Raw genomic sequence first — 17,260 nt, forward strand, 5'->3', positions numbered from 1 at the left:
ACTTCTAGCTTTGTTCTTTTTCTTCAAAATATCTTTGGTTATTCAGGGTCTTTTGTGGTTCCATACACATTTTATAATTATTTCTTCTAGTTCTATGAAAAATGGTATTTTGAAAGGTATTGAATTTAATCTGTAGAATGCTTTGCGTGGTATGGACATTTTAACAATATTAATTCTTGCAAACCATGAATATGGCATATCTTTCCATTTATTTATATTATATTTAATTTATTTCATGGGTGTCTTATAGTTTTCCAACTTAGGTATTTCACCTCCTTGGTTAAATTTACTTCTATATATTCTAATATTTTGGATGCAATTGTAAATGGAATTGTTATCTTAATTTCTTTCTGCTCTTTTGTTAGTGTATAGAAATGTAACAGATTTCTGTATATTAATTTTTTAGCCTGCAACTTTACTGAATTCCTTTATTATTTCTAATATTTTTTTGAAGTCTTCAGGGTTTCTATGTATAGAACCATGTCATCTGCAAATAGAGACAGTTTGCCACTTCCTTACTAATTTGGATGCCTTTTATTTCTTTTTCTTGTCTGATTGCTATGGCTATGACTTCCACTTTTATGCTGAATTAAAGTGGGAAGAGTAGACATCTTTTTCTTGTGGTAATGTTTAGAATGATATGTGTGTATGAGTGTTTATGATGTGTGTATGCAAAATAGGAACTGCAACATTCGCTGTGATGATGTGTTTATAAGATTCGTGTTTCTGGAAACTATCATCTTTAAAACTATTTAAAGATATTTATATAGTCTCTCTAGTGCTTCTGCCTGGATTTCTATCCTTAAAAAGGGAATATCATTAAAAAGAAAAGTTCCTATAGCTGAATCTTTTTAGGGTTGTGTGTGTGGGTGAAAATTAATATGATGCTGAATCCTTTAAGACTCTTATATTCAAATTACTTTTTAAGTAAAATGCAAGGTATTTATTTACCATACAGATGAGATGCTTGTCTACCTAATTTTATGCTTACTATTTTTTTATACATCCCTGAGATTCCCATTAGCCTCAGTTTCCAGGCACCAATGCAAACAAAAATGGCAAGAGTGTTGGGTGTCAAAACATAACACCCATTACTTTTTCTTTCCAGTTCAGCAATTAAGAATTAAGAACAAGGAGAAAGATAAATGTAGGTCTAAGGTCAGCTTCCTTACTGGTAAAGTCAATTAGAGAATGTGGCTCTTATTTTGTGGGCAAAAGGGTTTGTTAAAACATCCAAACTGGATTAGATATTCTTATGCCATTGTCACTGGTGGCCTTGGGCATCTCCAGATTGCCACCTGGGGCAGGCTCCAACAGAGAGAGAATCAGCATTATCCTTTGTAGGCAGTCTGGCTTTCAGGAGGTTGAGCAGAAAACACTGACGTCAGTTTCCTCTACTGACTCATTAGTTAGAAAAGTCACTAATTGTTACATGCTAAATGAGCTGGGGACAAGAAAGAGGGGCAAGGAGGGTTAGTCCCACTCAAGTGCCTCCTTGTGGAAACATGAGTGGGGAATAAATGTTCTTCTCTAAGGGCAAATAGAATTGATTAATTCTTTGAGACACAATATGCAGTAAGACAAGTGATTTATGTAGAGACTTAGTTCTATTGTTGGTATATTATCTCTGATAGGATATATTCCTTTTTACCAAGACAGTCTTATTTGTACCTGTTGACCTGATATAGCTGTTAATAGATCTCTTTTTATTCTCACTTCTGTTTCAGTGTGGATGACAAATTATATGGTCCCCATAGCTTCTGGGGATGAAGAGGTCAATAGATTGAATCTCCTTAGATACCCTGACAGTAAACTCATACTTGTGTTATTCTTGGAGTTTCAGATTATTTTCCAGGACATTCATTTGGTAGAATTTCATATTAGTGAGAACTGAAACTATTCATCAGTATGAACAATAACTACAGTGTTTGTAGCAATGTGAAACCACCACTTCCCATGTGACTTTGGTGAAGACCTTTCCAGACTGCATATAATGTCTTTCTGGACCAGACATTTTTTCATTTCAGAGACTGTGATTTAAAGAGAATTTCCTACTTTTCCATGGCCACAGCTGCAGCATTTATTGACAGGTTTTGTCTTTTATGACATAGGGATTATGATGGTATTAAGTCTCCAGAGAGCAAAGCATTCCCAGGGGAAGGGAAACATAAGAAACAAACTGAGGAGCAGGGGATAGAGGTAGAACTTAAGAAGACATTAGGAGTAGTTCTGGAGAAGTAATATTTACAGCAGGATATAGAAAATTATTCTGGCCCCATAGCATGGGACCAAATGGCTATGTGACAGGAATCCAAGGCAAACTATTTGCCTGCTCTCTCTGTTAAGCTACAATAGGGCAAATTGTTATCAGCAAGACTGCACATGCTCATATATATTGCCCCTGGTGCTCAGAGGAAAATTTAAAAATGTCTATTAAAAGTGTTGTGATTCAAGGTCAGGATTTGAGTTTCTTCTATTAATTGATGAAAATTTGCTAGGCTCTGTCAGAAACCATTTGTTCATCAAGGCTCTTAACTAAAAGAGGTGTTAACTAGGTAGACGGGCTACTATTCTTAGTAATCTCCATCCTGACCTGCTGTGTTGATGTATTAATTTCTTATTCAGCATTTGAGAAACAATTTGGTTGCAATTAAAATCTCTGTAAGTCTGAGGTGTTATATAGAGAACTAAGACAAAAAGTTAAGCATTTGCATCCTGCACATTTCTTTAGAGTATGTGACATTGAACTAAACTGAGAAAGTAAGGAGAAAATGTTCAGATATCAAGTGGTATTTTTGCATATAATCATAAACTTTAAGACTAGAAGGACTCCTACAGATAATTTATTCCCAAATGTCATTTTACTGATGAGGAAACAGGATCCCTAGACAAAGGAAGGAGTAAGAGTGAAAGCGAAGAGGTGAAAGGAGGTGTATTGCATTATATAAATATTATATTCAGTATGGTTATAGCCTAGAGTATGACAGAAAGAAGGCAGTGCGAGGTAAGTTGGAAGACATATGCAGGAACCAAATCTGGGAATAGGTCTTAGAAGCCACGCCACACATTTGGGAATTTATCCTACAGATGCACTAAAGAGCAGAAGAGAGAGGTAAAAAGCAGTCAAAAAGGGGCTGCATTTGGAGGGCTAAGTGAGGACACATGTTCTCAGCTTCTTGACTCCACTTCCTTTACAAATGTAAAATAAGCCTTTAAAAGAGTGATGCATAAGAGAACTAGAAGGTTAGAGAGTAAGTAATCTTTGGATAACTTGTGAGGAATTCCTGAAAGCTGGAAAAGGGTAGAGGAAGCAAAGTGTAAAACGTGCATAGGGAAAAGCATGTAGGAAGGTAAGAGCAGTCAGCTCTCAGACATTTTGGGAAAACAATGCCATATGACTGCAGACTAGATAGATACACAGCAATCATCTGTACTCATTAACCTAGCTAACCTGGTTTTTCAGTCATAATAATAATCAAAGATTATTATGTCTTTAAGGAAAGCCAACATGAGTGGGGGGAATGCTGACTAATTCCAGAGAAAACAAGTGATTCAGTGAACAGAACTGTGAAAAAAGTGAATTATTGAGTACCTGCTATGTAGCAGACACTCTTCTAAGAATTTCTTATAAATTGACTCATTTAATTCTAAACTCTAAGACATAGGGACTATCACTAGCCCATTTTTTAAATGAAGGAAATGAGGAGCAGAGAGGTTAGGCAGTTCGCCTAAAGCCACACAGCTAATAAGTACTGGAGGAGATTCAGACACAGACTGTCTCTAAAGCCTGTGCTCTTAACTGTTTGGAGAAACAGTAAAAGATAATTTCCATAAAGGGAAGATCATTGTCACCCTTAAGAATGAAAGAATACTGACAGTACTGTGCACAATGAGTAACAAAAGACCAAAGTGAGAGATGGCCTGCAGAAAGTACAGTTTTCAGAAAAGAGGAAAACAACTTACCTACAGAGGAATAAGAATCCCAATGGTGTCTGAGTTCTGATTAATGAAGACAATGAAACCCTTTCCAAAAGTGGGTCCTGACTGCTTGAGAACATACCCCTTCTTTACCTCCTTTCCTTCCAAAAGAAAGGAAAATATATTCAACTTTGAAGGTTTTGTATGGTGAAACAACATTCAAGTTCATGAGGAGAAATAAAGACAATGTGAGACATGCAAGAACTAGGATTCACTATACACCAACCATCTCTGAAAAAATATTCAATAATGGTTGGTATCAAAATGAAAAATGAATTTAAGAAATGATGGTGGTCACAGTAGTGATCAAAGAAGGACAGAAAAGACTAAATAACTATTGATGCATAATATAAAGAAAGTAAGCAACAATTCAGAATTAGAATCAATGGTATTTATCAACCCAGGAGTAGTGAGGGAAGAGTGAGTATAACTTCTGTTTCTAAAGACAATACTAAAACAAGCATACTTAGTTTAGTGTGTAAAAAATTTTAGGAGTGACATTAATAAAACAGTATTGGACTTTATCACTCCTAGATCACTCGAGTGGAAAATGCAATAAAGAAAAATTGATCAGTACAACCAAAGGCAAGAAAGTAAAAGAAACAAAACAAAACTTAAAAAGAAGGAACAGACAGAAATCAATAAGAATGAATGTTAAATAGAAAAAAAATACGATTACAGAATTAAGTTCTAATTAACGTGAATTAAATTCTGCTTTTCATAAATCGTCACTTTCAGACAAAAACATATCAAAAACTTCTGTAACAGAAAATGGCTGAAAATAATAAAATATGTGTTTTGCTCAAATTATACTTCAATCTCATGAACAAATCTGATTGCAAAACTCAAGATATTTAATCCAAATTTATTTTAAAAAATCATACTCGATTATGATGCATTGAACTCAGGAGTACAAGGATGGTTCAACATTAGAAAATATATTATGTGACTAATTATAATAAAGATATAAAAGAAAGCAACACATTCATATAATATAGTTGTATTCTCTTCAGTGTAGCACTTTTTTCATAACTATTCATAGGAGTTTTTTATATACTCTCTCTGATATTTACATTCTCTTTTTTTCTAATATCCTATATTTTGAATAATTTATAATGTTACAGTTGAAGACTATAAATATTTTATTTTCTGGATTTTCAGATCTTGTTGAAGATAAATTTTTATTTGCCTAGGGTTTTATTTTTAAATTCTCTTGTATTTTTCTTCTACTACTTTTATAATTTTGTTTTGCTACATTGCCATTTGTAAAAACAACAAACTGAGAACAAACTAAATGTCATTGGTGAGATCATGCTGCATTCATACAATGAAACACTGAGTATAAGTTCAAATGAATACGCAGAATTATATGAACATGTGGAAAATATGAATTGACCACTATATGGAAATAAGCTGTAAGGAGCTCTAATACATGTTAAGTGGAAACAGCAAATCATAGAATGAAATGTAATGATTGCATTAATGTAAAAACATGCCTTTATAGACTACAAATGCACAGACAACATGTAAAATGATGCATATCAATGTACACCAAAAAGTGGTTCACTGTATTTGGTATCCAAAAGATAAGGTTATAATGAAGAATAAGAAAGGGAAAATAAAGATAGCAAATAGCACTCCTATGGGAATAGCTTCTTTTCTGGCAGCATCAGATTGGAGCCAGACCACTGTCCTCCAGGCACATACCTCTCTGAATTTAGCCTGCACAACCATAAGTGACCTGGACTGGTAGCTGGCAGCGGGAGTAGCCAGCTCCTTCACTCTCACATAAAGTTCATCAACTCAGTTGACCCAGTGGGAAGGTCAGCATAGGTCAGGAACCAGATCACTGAATACAAGTACCTGGTTCAAGAGACCTCGGTTCAAATCCTGACTCCGCTCTTCTAAATCTCTTTATCCATTTATTGCAGAGGGACAACAATGTATACTTGATCAGGTGCACGTAAGGTAAATGTGATAGATATCTAGCATAGTGACTATAAACTATTTCTTCTTTTGGATTATAAAATGAAAGCTTTTAATGTTCTTTATGGTTCTAATGTTATATGGATCTTTTGAAGCCATGGAAGGTGGTTGGTGGGATAGTTCTTTTTAGTCATTTCTGTCAGGTACATGAAGAGCATTTATTATGGTAGTCTCTCACTGAGGCCTGCTGGATTAGATTAATTATGTGCTATGGATTAAACTGGATTTTAATTATGGACTCAAATGAGATCCTGGTGTGATTCATCCAAGGCAATGTTAAGACTTTATTTTTTTTCTAATGGTTCTTATAGAAAGAGCGGAAGGTTAGTCTTGGAACATGAAAAAGGCCTAAATAGCCACAGCTGGTTTAATTACAACTAGGAAGAGATCAGAGGGAAGAAAAAAGATGAGGTGTATGATTCCATAATATGCCAATTATAAATTTTTTTATATGTTGATTTGCAAAATACTATTCAATACATATCAGGTATTTTTGCAAAGACCTTGAAGAGGAAAATTACACTATTTTATGAGCCTCTGCTTTCTCTGAAGATACTAACTTTCCAAACCACTCTGGTCAGGGGTGGAAATACAACCTGCTGCAAATTTTCTGCAGTCAGGTCTTTGCACTCTTGGTGAATGAAGTGAATGTGCTGATTAAGGGCTCTGTAGGAAAGTGACATGTGCAGAATTATAATAGGAGGGTGGCAGTGATTCAACCGCTGGGTCATTTAGTTTGGCAACTATCTAACGCAGGTGACAGTGCTGTGGTGGAGGGAAAAAGAGAGTCATTCTAATTACATTCTGCAGTATTTGCGTATTTCTCCACTTCCACTCCTTACTTAATTTTGCTTTTTACTCTAGTTGTTTGCATATTTGTCTCTCTGATAAGGTTTTTAGCTGCAGGAAGGCATAAACTTGACGTGTATTCATCACTTGATCCAGTAGCACTTAGCACAATACATTAGCACTTTGCACTAATAGCTATTTAATAAATGCTTGCTGAGTTGAAGTTTCATGTATCTGGCATCCTGTAATTTATTCCATGGATTCTAGTTTAAACAGTTGGCTGTAAACATAGGCAGATATGGGGTTTGGAATCTGTGCTTGGTCTCAGAGACCAAAACTCTGAAACTGCTTTTTTTTTTTTTTTTTTTTTTAATCTATTGATTCCCAGGCTCTCAGTCAGTTGAGCATCTGGCTTCAGCTCAGGTCATGATCTCACGGTTAGAGAGTTCGAACCCCGCATCGGGCTCTGTGCTGACAGCTAGCTCAGAGCCTGGAGCCTGCTTCAGATTCTGTGTTTCCTTTCTCTCTGCCCCGCCCCTGCTCATGCTGTCTCTCTCTGTCTCTCAAAAATAAATAAAAAACATTAAAAAAATAATAAATACATCTATTGATTCCCAGTTTTTTAGTTGACAAAAGTGCTTGAGTGCATTTCTGGCCAGGAACAGTAGTTGGAGAGTAGCACCTGAGCTAGTCTGATTTTTATTTTCTATTTTTTTAAACATTTATTTATTTTTGAGAGACAGAGCATGAGCAGGGGAGGGGCAGAGATAGAGGAAGACACAGAATCTGAAGCAGACTCCAGTCTCTGAGCTGTCAGTGCAAGGCCCAATGTGGGTCTCAACCAACAAGTCCCAAGATCATGACCTGAGCCAAAGTAGGAAGCTCAACGCACTGAGCCACCCAGACACCCCTTTAAATATTTTTTTATTCCCTATTCACTCAAGTATGAACTCATAACACAGCTGTCTTTGTTGTTGTTGTTGTTATTTATTTTTTGTGACAGAAAGAGAGAGAGTGTGAGAGCATAAGTGCTGAGGCGGGGGGAGGAGGAGCAAAGAGAGAGGGAGACAAAATCTGAAGCAGGTTCCGGGAGCTCAGCTGTCAGCATAGAGCCCCACACGGGACTTGAACTCACAAACCGCAATATCATGATCTGAGCTGAAGTCCGATGCTCAACTGGCTGAGATACCCAGGCGCCACTGCCAAGCTAGTCTGATTTTTAAAAATGCCAAAGGAGAAAGAATCAATCAAAGGGGTTGAAATCAGGTCTGGAGGTGACTGATTCTAATTTTGAACACCTTTTGGTATCAGTAAATCCTTCTTTCTGTTTCACTCCAATCTCACAAAATACATTTTAATCCCCTCTTCCCTTTTCTCAAGGGAGCGATGGGCTCTGGTCACTTTACTACGTTATGTCAAAATAGCATTTATGCTCTTTACCATGGCAGCAAGATTACCTCTTAGCCCCTGGAAAAGTCTGTTTTTCCCATTAACTGCTGAACTACAGAGTTAGAACCCATCAATATAGATTACATTTTGAAGCTCTGCCGTCAGTATGTGCCTGATTAATTTCTTTAGCTCTGATATTAGTCCAGAGGCAGAGAGGTTCAGTTTGGTAAAAAAAAAAAAAAAACAAAAAACTAAAACACCAAAAAACAGAAAGTCCCAACAAAAAAACCCGTTAACTGCCTCCTTCATTTGGGACGGATTGATTGGTAGCTGAACAGAAGGCATTTTTTTTTTTGGCCCAAGATTAATGGAAATTCCACTTCAGATGCTCCCACTGAAAGCATAAGCTTTGTTATACTCATGCAAGGGGGGGCAGTGAAGATCAGGTTTCTTTTCTTAACTGTTCGTAACAGCTTTTTCAGAATCTTAGTTTTCCCCTTCTCTCAGTTAGCAGAGAGAGCCTGTGACAAGACCCTGACTTTGAATTGGAGGATGGGATTGAAGGCTGATAGGCTTCTTCCTCAGTCAATGCATTAATAAACAGCTCAGAAAATAACATGTCAACTCAGATTTCCTCTCTCAGCAGTGAATAACATGTCAGAATACTTTGGAAGTGCTCACAAGTGCAGTGTATTATTTGTGATTGGTCCCTACTTCCCTCCCTAGCATGCAAATTCATTTCCTCTTCCTTTTCCTAAGCTGATTGTAATGTTTCCTGCTTGCCTGAGTATCATTTTCCAAGGGAGGGATCACATCTTTGTCCTGTGTTTTAGCTCTGCAGTATAAACGCTTGATGTAACCATTTATCAGGACTGAAATTTATATGAACCAGTTAAAACTTGGGACAAAACAATGAAACAATTCAAGCCATTAAATAATACATTACCTAATAGCTGAATTATCTTCCAAAAATTAGTGGCCACTTAAATATCAAGCAGGGTAAATTTCTGTTGTCTGCAGCTTAGGCTGACACTAGAAGTATTGAAAGGGATACTTACTACTTTACAGGAGGAGTTAAGTTTGAAATCTACATTGAGGTCAGTGTATAATAGCTAACAATTATCAAGTGGTTATGGATAAGGCACTTGCTACTTCTATGCATTATCTCATGTAATCCCAACAACAACCCCAACAGGTAGGTGCGATTATTGTTACTATTTTGCAGTTGAGGTAACTCTAGTTTGGAGTTAAGCAAATTGATCCAAGGTTACCTGGCCAGGAAATAGAGAAAGCAGGGCTTGAACTGAAACCTGCTTGCTCCAGGTGAAAACAGTAAGCCATTGTGGTATATTTCCAGATAGACTGCATGGGTGGAACATACTCCTGTTGACTGCCAATTGCCTAGCAGCAGTGTCTGAATATTGTTTTCTCAAAAGATATAGTTGACATCAGAATTACTCTTCTCATCCTAACATTTGCTTTTATTTAGATTCTAGAGTGTTTGTAAACACATTTCTGTCAATGGGTAGGTAATTGTTTTAGCAGAAGAACACTTAAGTCACCTCACAGAAGAGTAGGAACTTCAAATTGGCCTCGAAGAATGGATGGGGTTTGCAAAATTTAAAAGAGTGTTGATGGTAAATTGAGCTATCTGCTGCCATAGGATATAGCCTAACAGAACTGAGACTTTCAACATTATCTTCAAAAGCCAGAAAATAGTTTTCTTCTTAAGTGAAAGGAGAGCATTATTCATTTAACTCCTTGCAATGAATTTTACTGTAATTGTCATTTGTGGCCTTTTCAAATGCTTTAGTTGTATATAGTATTATGTGTTTGTGTCAATTTTTGGCTTTCCACCACTTGAACATCCTTCTCCTTGGGGGCTCTCCATCATGCAGATCTTGGTGGAAGGGAGGGCCAAGATTCCCAACAAAAGCAAAAGGAGGGGACAAATAATCCCCTTTGCCTACTTCTTGCCACCTGTATGACCAGGACTTTACCAATCAGATGCTTCTGCCCAACACTGTGAGGCTATCTGTAGAAATTTATACCAGTGGTAAGTGTCCAGGGAACGGAATACCAGCATTGGGACCCTAGCCATACTACCTGGTGCAGATTTGGCTGGGTTCTGGTCTACTAGGCTTGCTCAGTTTTCTGTTAATATTATTCCCTAAATGTCCCAGATTTTTTGTAAACTCATATTACCCAATATTTAATGCATATATATTCCCCCCAAGTAAGCCACAGTTTTTTTAAATAACATTATTGAAGTATCATCCAAATAATATTCACAGTTGGCTTTTGATCTATGTGCTCATAAAACCTACCTTGTAAGAAATGTATAACTGGATTTTAAATATACAATAAAATTGTAAAAAAATTAATACAAATATCGTTAAATAAAATCTATGAAATAGAAAAAATCATCCATAACTATAACATTGTAAATAATTATTACTTATTTGTGATTTTAAAACTACTTTTCAAACCTATTCACATTTCCACAATTAATCTCATATCTTATCCAGTTTTTAAAAGCTTCTTATTGGGACTGTAGGCCTTGTCTTTCAGAGATTATAATTGGTCATGAGATTCTGGGAGATGTATTTGAAAAGTGTGTAATAATAAAGAGCCAGGATCAGATATGTTCATCCACTTAGCATGTATTGAACTAAGCATCAGCCAAATTTAAGAAAAGTCCTGTTAGTAAATAAAGAACAACTGTGTATAGAAGATTCTTCACTTAAACAAAGATGAAAATGTAAGGTCCATGAGAATATGTCAATTTCTTAAGGGGGAGCTATGTGGCAAAAACCTGTTCATGATTAACTCTGATACATACATTCAATTTGTATGATCACCTTTAAATTTAAGTTATGTAGATTTTGTACCCATGTGCTGGATATAGGTAAATAACTACTGAATGGAGTCTTTATTCTCTTAAAATTTTTTAAACATTTTATTAATTTTTGAGAGACAGAGAGGGACAGTGTGATCAGGGAGGGGTCAGAGAGAGAGGAGACACAAAATACAAAGTGGGCTCCAGGCTCTGAGCTGTCAGCACAGAGCCTGACATGGGGCTTGAACCCACAAGCCATGAGATCATGACCTGAGCCAAAGTCGGACGCTTAACCAACTGAGCCACCCAAGCACCTCAGGAAACTTTATTCTCAAAGGCTTTACAATCAAGTTGGTATGTGTTGGTATGATACGATGTGTAACATTGGACAAATAAAGAACATATTATGAGGCATAGACATAAAAGCAGTTGGTAAAGGATAGTGGGATGTGGTTCTTACAGTATCCATGAAGGATTTCTTGTACATAAGGGCACTTCAGATGTGCCTGCTGAAAAATGGGCAGGATTTTGGTGGACAAAGAGAAACAGAGCAAATTGAAGGGCCAAAATTAACAAAGATGCTGAAGCAATGGATTGTTACTTTGGTAGGATGCTCTTCCAGACTAGCTACAGTTGTGTGATAATGATAACTTGGATCAGTAGTTCTCAAACTTTATAATACTGAGATCCTTTATATTCTTTAAAAGTATTGAACATGACAAAGAATTTTTATGTGAGTAACTTCTATCAGTATGTACTAGATTTGAGAAATCAGAAAAATGAAAAATTTAAAAACATTTATTTATTACTATTTTGAAAATAATAATACAAAATCTTTACAAGTTAAAAGAAATAACATATTTTAATGAAATATAATTATATTTCCTAAAACAAAACACTTTTGTGAAAAGAATGGCATTGTTTCTGCAAACCTTAAAAGAAGACAGCTGTTTCTTTTATCTATGGCTGAATTCAATCTGTTGGAATATGTTGTTTTGGTTGAAAAAGCTAAAGGAAATCTGGCCTTACATAGATACGTGCTTAGAAAGGGGAGAAACCTAACAGAGGACCATAGGGAGGGGAAAGGGGAAAGAGAGTTGGGGAGAGCAAGGGACACAAATCAAGAGAGACTATTGAATACTGAAAACAGAGGGCTGAAGCGGGGGGAAGGGGTGATGGTCATGGAGGGGGGCACTTGTGGAGAGAAGCACTGGGTGTTATATGGAAACCAATTTGACAATAAACTATTGTAAATTTAAAAAAAAGAAAGGGGAGAAGTAGTTTAATAGCATTTTCAAATAATTGTGAATATTCTTCTGAGAGATGAAGACAGAGGGTCAGAAGTGGGATCTGTACACATAGAAGAGAGCCCAATGTGGGACTTGAACTCCCATGAGATCATGACCTGAGTAGAAGTTGGATGCTTTACCAACTGAGCTACCAAGGTGCTCTGACAAGAAATAATTTGTTAAAAGTTAGTTGCAATTATAGAATCTGAAGCCATATCAATAAACTTTTCATATTCTGCTACATTATAACCTATTTGTCTATTGTACACTTAGGATGGGTCTTTTACCTGTGTGTAATTTTGTAACTTCATGCATTAGTCATTTGGAAAATATTAGTTTGTTGAGTTGTATTGATCTTCCACATAGTGACATTTCCATTAAACAACATCAAAAGATTACATTTGTTATATCATCCCTCCATCTCTTTAGAAAAGTTTCTAAGTATTGGGAAGTTGTCAAGCTTATGGTAGCAGACACAGGTTTTCCAGAATTCTCATTTTCACTTGAAAGCTAGATTCTTATCATTGGCAAGTTCTGTCAGTCTTCTCTCTTGGGCTGACAAGGCCATGTTATTCATTTTAGAGACAATGCCTAACAAATACCCAAATCTGAAGGACCATTGTTTGTCTGTCCATAGTTCCTTCAGGTAAAAATCTATTCCTTGAAAAAGTGACTTGTTCAGTCCACAGTTCAAATGAATGCACAAGTACTATCCCCACTTTGGTATGCAGCAAAAGTGATTTTTTCATGCTTCTTGTTTTGTCATGCTACATGTTAAAAAGATGTGCACTTGTGTTGAGACTGATAAAATTAATCAATTTACTTCTCTAACACATTGAGGAACATTCTTAAGTTCTTTGTGGTACTGAATTGTTTTTTTACTGATTTTGTGGAAGTGAAGACTAAAATAACCGGCCACTACAACCTTTTGGAGTCTTGGTTTGTGTAAAGCTGTCAGTAGTTCTACCCACCACTGTTTTTTTGTTTATCATCAGTGCAAACATCAGCAGAATAAAAAGGCAAATAATGTCTTAGTGTTATTATAAAAATAGTTTTGACCACATGTCCCCCCTTGAAATGTCTTAGGATCCTCAGGAGTGTGTGGAACATACTTTGAGAACCACTGATCTAGAGTTAGAAGGTGTGCCTATATGCAAGGTACTTTGCTGTGATTTAAATGTGCTCTTCAGTTCTCACAGCAACACTCTTTAGGGCATCATATTACTATCCCTACTTCACCTATAATGACACTGAGGCCCAGAGGTTACCTTTCCAAGGGACACGAAGACATAATCTAGCTTTAAGCCAATTGGTATACCCACCTTACTTCTGAACCAAGTTGAATCATTGCCATTTGTTCTGAACCCATGGCTGGGTATAGGCAGCCTGAGTCTCACATTCTTGGTAGATGGTTCTGTATCATCGGTGTCCTGATAGGAAAGATGAACCGATGAGAAAGGCAGGGGAATGTAGGAAACTTTTCCAGGTTCTCTCTACTAGATACCTTCCACTGCCTTCAGGATCCACCCCCAACTCTTTCCCTAACCTGTTGACTTGCAGTCCCTTAGAATAAGTGCTAGGGTGCCCCTGTATAAACCTAGGCCTGGATAGAAAAAGAGGATTGTGTGGAGGAGTTTATCTTAGGAACTTTGGAGGAGGGAGACTGTCAGTCAACCTATTGCCACCCTAGAATAGGATCCTTGGGAATGTATTTACCAACCTCATAGTAATCTATGACTTCAATTTTCTGTTCCACTGTACTGCTGGAAGCCAGAAAGCAAGAGTGTTCCCTGATGCAGTGGAAGGTACTTGATTGGCATATCTTATATTTCAACTTGGTTCAGGTGTTTCATATTATTTCATATAACCAGAAGATAAACTGGTATTGGTCAAAAACTGTGCTGATGACCTATTTTAGATGTCACAATGATTCTTACTGGCCTAATGGTGAGTAGAGTTTCCACTATAGGCCTGGTGTTGTCTCCTTATTTACTGGGTTTGCATATGGTAACACATTTTCCTCTGTTTCCTATCTGCCTGGATTAAAACTATTGTGTCAGGAATTGCTCCAGGATGGAGAGCCTTCAGCTATCTACCTGCAGTAACTAATTGGGAGTGGCAGCTGCTACTTTATTTCTAGATCCTAGCTTCTTGTGTCCGTTTGTCTGATATCTTGTCAGCTCTCTCTTTTCGACTGATTCCAGGACTTCAATCTCAAATGAGTTTTGTACTGTTCCCCAGAATTCTCCAGCCCTATTGGTGCCCATCACTTAGTAGTAGCCACACCTGTTCTCTTTGGAGATACAAACATTAACATTAGTCCTTAGTAAATAATGTAAACAACCTAAAATGAGTTGGAGAAGCACAGAGTTGAAGCACTTTGTCAGATGGCCAAGGGGCTGAGTCATCTATACAGTGTTCAGATTCATCCATTGAAGATTACTGTGATGGTTAATTATTTGTGTTATCTTGTTTAGGATATGGTGCCCAGCCATTTGGTCAAACACCAGCCTAGATATAGCTATGAGTATAGTTTTTAGATATGATTACATTTAAATCAGTAGACTTTAAATAAAACCAGTTACTTTACAAAATGTGAATCACCTCACCATTTGAAGGCCTTAAGAGAGAAAATACTGATGTCTTTTGAGGAGGAAGGATTTCTGCCTCCAGGCTGCCTTTGGACTTGAATTTTAACATTAACTCTTTCCTGGGTCTCTAGCCTGCTGGCTTGCCCTATAAATTTTGGACTCAACAGACTCCACGATTACGTGAGACAATTCCTTAAAATAATTCTCTCTGTATATACATTCTATTGGTTCTATTTCTCTGGAGAACCCAGACTTAAATGGATGTTGATTTATGTATTTGGAATCTAAATATACAGGGCAAGGTATTCAAGAACACAACCTGATTGCCTTAAAAAAAGTGTAAATCTCTTAAGCAATTATAGTGGTTAGTTCATTATTTTTAGACCCTGGCTGCACATTAGAATCAACTACAGAGATTAAAAAAATACTGATGCCCAGGCCTCACTTCAGATCAATGAAGAATCTCTCAGGAGTGACCCTGACAGTGGGATTCTAAAAAGCTCCAGGGCAATACTAATGTGCAGGCCAGGTCAAGAATCAGTGAATGTAGGCAGTCTATGGGAAGAGTTGAAGGCAGTTCTGAGATAACACAAAGAGAGCCCTTCTTCCTGGGGCATAAAATGCAGCCACCTGTAAGGGACAAATTAACCAGGAACAATACTCATGCTGATTACACCTCTTCACCCCTGGCATTCACCGCCAGCTCACTGGAACTTTCAGTTTCAGGAAACCTATAATTTATGGAATTTCTTTGAAGATGCCTCTGTGAATAATGCATATCTGTCTACTGTCCATCAAATGATTTTGTCATTCTGAGTGGGTATGACCAATATGAATAGTCAGAATTGAGCTCCTGCTGGACTTGAAGGAGGATCACCCTTCTATTCATAATTACCTTATGTCATTGGAAAAGAGCTTTGCCCTGGATTCACAAAAGACTTTGGCTTGACATGCTACCTTACCGTAACCATATGCTACTGTGCAGGCTAAAAAAATAGTGTCTTTGAACACTGACTGGAATTATATTCATTCCCCCCCAAGATAAATAGATTCTATTGAACATATTCATTTTTCAAAGACCATTCAGTATCAAGGAACATGCATCTGATCTTTAGGTGGGTGGTGCTGTCAGAGCCAGATGAAGTCAGTGGAGGCAAATTAGTGAAGGTTGTGCCCCAGGACTAACCTCTCCTTGGTCTGGGGCCATCCCATTGTTGCTATAAGGTTCCCTCTGCTAGAACCTTGGCCTCTAACCCTTGTCCTAATTTATTGAGGTGAAGCTTGAAAGTGGAGCTATTTTTACTTTTTGGGTACAATGATAGCCAGCATGGAGAAGGAGTGTGCTGGGCAGCAAAGTTGCAAGGGATGTGAATATTTGCCTTTGTTCTTTGTCTATGCATTTGCTCTCAGGCACATTTCCCACCAGGTGAGGTGCCTGGCCTGGGGAGGTGACTGTGTATATTGTGGAGGACTTTGCCATGCTACTGCCCCCAACTGCACCGATGCTACTGTCCACCTGCAACAGTGGTACCACTTTGCAGACACAGTCACCATTATAACCTCATGCTGTTTTCATTTTGTTCAGGCAACTATGAATATCACCATTTGGAGGCAAAGAAAACCATAAAGAAATGATGACATCCGGTCAGTGCTTATTCTCACATGATAAGGAAATGGAAGCCCTAGGGCTAGAACCCTGTCCCAATGCCTATTCTAACACTCTTAAAGACAATGCTGTATTTATCTGGTTATTTTTACCAGAAAAGAGGTGTTATTTGTGCATGCCTTTGAAAAGAGAAGGAAAAGGTCCTTTGGAGAAAGAGGAATGTTGGGAGAAGCTGCCAGTACTCCTGCTTTGGGTCCCTGTAAACAGGTGGTATTCCAGGGGCTCCTCACATGCAAGGCCCCATGAAAGGTGAAGAGAACATGGCACTACCCCAGTGCTCACAGGCCCTGCTGGGTAGTAGAAGAGTGGAGTAGCTCCTGGAGCTGCCTGGATCTGTTGTTGTCAGGGAAGGGCCCTAGAGGAGACAGGCCTGGAGAGTCCCCATGACTGGAAGGGGCCACGGGATCAATGAGAGGCTGACACTCACTGCAGCTCTGGAGCAAATGGACAAGATGAGTGCAGGCTGGGGGTGGCTGGAGGGAATGAGCCAGGGGGAGGCAAGCCTGCCCCAGAGTGACGGTGGCCCTGGCTGGAGGCCTTGTGTAATGGGTTGCAGAACAGAGTTTGCCAAGAGTGAAACTGGGTGCATGTTTGTATGGCCCAGAAATGGTGGGACAGTGTGTGTTTGATTACATATATCAGTTTGCATGTAATCTGATCAATGTTTATTATTATAAAATCTTTATCTTTGACATTAATAAAGGGGAAAAAGTATTCAGATAATAGGAAGCCA

General features: G+C 37.7%; 1 long non-coding RNA gene across 1 annotated transcript in view; it reads right to left on the bottom strand.

Annotated features, from left to right (window-relative positions):
* LOC115305025 overlaps positions 1 to 14,082 on the bottom strand; it is a 43,303-nt gene extending 29,221 nt beyond the window's left edge. Inside the window, exons 1-2 of the long non-coding RNA XR_003914728.1 lie at positions 13,991 to 14,082; positions 13,593 to 13,700 (exon numbers count right to left, since the gene is read on the bottom strand). This is a non-coding gene — a long non-coding RNA (uncharacterized LOC115305025). The remainder of the gene's footprint in view (positions 1 to 13,592; positions 13,701 to 13,990) is intronic.
* Positions 14,083 to 17,260: the final 3,178 nt, after the last annotated feature.

The sequence above is a fragment of the Suricata suricatta genome, chromosome 10 (genome assembly GCF_006229205.1).
Source record: "Suricata suricatta isolate VVHF042 chromosome 10, meerkat_22Aug2017_6uvM2_HiC, whole genome shotgun sequence".
Taxonomy (NCBI): Eukaryota; Metazoa; Chordata; class Mammalia; order Carnivora; family Herpestidae; genus Suricata; species Suricata suricatta.